Source organism: Hypanus sabinus, unplaced genomic scaffold (assembly GCF_030144855.1).
Source record: "Hypanus sabinus isolate sHypSab1 unplaced genomic scaffold, sHypSab1.hap1 scaffold_417, whole genome shotgun sequence".
NCBI lineage: Eukaryota > Metazoa > Chordata > Chondrichthyes > Myliobatiformes > Dasyatidae > Hypanus > Hypanus sabinus.
The window spans coordinates 374,424-376,755 of NW_026781296.1; positions in this window are offsets into that span (position 1 = coordinate 374,424).

Genomic DNA, 2,332 nt, shown 5'->3' on the forward strand with positions numbered 1-2,332 from the left:
CCGGGGATACCGATCGCGACAAGTGTAGGGTAGAAAACGGCCGCGATGTAGTAAATCGCTGGATATCCCATATTCCGTCAGAAGCAGCATTCAGTCGTACGGAATTATCCCGTTGCTCATATGGACCGGTGCCAGACTTTACAGAGTTATATATAATTCAGAATAATTCCACTGCGGCAATTAGTGTGGTTATGATATCTGTCGCATGAGGGACAACCAGCTACACAAACAGTTACATTAAAGTGTTTTTTCTCACTCTGTCAGCGTGCCATAAATTCGTATCCCCATGGGATGTTAGAAGACATTAACTTATAAACAAAACAAAATATGAACTTTGCCAATGTCCTTTCCAAGATACCTGGCTTCAGCTGCTGAAATGGGACATTTTATAATCAGTGTTGCTTCTAACGTGTACAATAATCCTGAGCAATCAGCATTGACAATCAACTTCAAACAGATTTATTTTGTCACATGCGGCGGAGCACATTCGCTTGTGACATTGAGGGAGGGACATTAGTGTGGCAGGTGAAATGGAGTATACTTTATTGAGGGGGAAGATAGGGACCTTTTTTTCTGTCGCTTGTTCTAGTCATTTTGAGTCGTTGGAAAATCGAAATTCACAATGTCACATGATGACATGTATCAAAATAAAACACATTGTCCGTATGTTCTTCTGAGCATATGGAAAAGATAGAGAGTGATATTCCAGGGACCTTTGATAATAAAAAGTTACCGACCCAAACGAATTTAGATGTGGCTGGTGGACGGATTGGTTGACCTGTTCTCGATTAGCAGAAAATGGATGGCTGATGTTTTGATTCTGACAAGTGTACTGCAATGACTGGTGACAGGCAAGTTGTTATTTCTCATGTAGCTGATGACTTAGATGTCGATGGAGAAAACTAAATCAGACAAGAATTTGGACGAATCCTAGTTTGGAAGCGCTGTTCCAGCCAGGAACTCTATCCAGGCTTGTTGCTTGATGTTGACTACTTGGGAAATGTGCTGAAAAAATGGCAGATGGAATTTAGTACAGAGAAGTTTGGGGTGTTCTGCTTTGTGAGGAATGACAAAACACACTAAGGCGCACATATTAAATAGGTGGACTTCAGTGTGCGGTATTTAAAAAGAGACCTGAATATACAGATCGATAACTCCAGGAAAGCGGCGTCACGGGCAGATCGGCTCGGACTGAGCTCTCATCATATTGGCCTACACAATCAGATCACGGAGTATACGAGTTGGAACGTTATGTAGAAGCTGAAAAATACTTTGGTAAGGTCATAGATAGAACATCGTGGGCTTTTCTGGCCTCCGACTTACAGTTTTGAAATATCAGTGAGCTTAAAAGAGTGCAGCGATAATTTGAAAGTCAGGGTTGAGAAATGAAGCAGGGTGAATGCACGCAGATTTTCCCCATCCAGGGTCTATACTATAGACACTATAGAGAGGGTGTGTGGATACTAGAGAGCGAGTGCAAAGGAGATTCACAATGGTGTTGCCTGGAATGGAGGACGTACCTGAGGAGAACAGGTTGAGTGAGTGCACTTGGCCTTTTCTCCTTGTAGTGAGGGAGAATGGGAGGTGACCCGATAGAGCTGTATAACGTGATGAGAGGCGTTCATCGCGTGGATTGTTAGAGCTTTCTCCACCCAGGGCTGAAATGGCTAACACAAGGAGGCCAAGGTTGTAAGGTCCTTGAAAATAGGTATAGAGGGGATACCAAATGTGAGATTTTCACACAGAGAGTGGTTTGTGTATGTGCTGAAAACGGATACAAAAGGGTATTTTAACAGCCTGTTAGATAGTTACATTGTGCTTGAAAAAGTAGAAGGCTATGCCCTCTGGAAAGTCTGGGGGGTTTCTAGAGTAGGTTACATATTTGGCACAACTTTGTAGACAGTAGGGCCTGTAATGTGCAGTAGATTTCTATGATTTGAATGGAGTTCTTAGTTTTGAGGAGAAAGTTAAAATGCAGCGGTAAGTGGTTGATTCAATTGCATCATTACAGTGAAAGTTGTGTCGGTTCGTGGATGAAAGAGGGACGGTGGGTGCAGATAAATTCAGGGGAGACGGACGACCTAGATGGACAGAGGTGCCTATTTCTCTGCAGTAATAGTGTGTATCTTCTTGGTAATATGCAGTAATATTGTGCATCTTCATAATAATGTGCAGTAATAGTGTGTATCTTCATGATAATGTGCAGTAATAGTGTGTATCTTCATGATAATGTGCAGTAATAACGTGTATCTTCGTGATACTCATGATACTTCAGAGGGTGTGCTCAAGCTCACCTTTCAATCTCATTTCCTTCTTCTCCTGAAGTACAAAC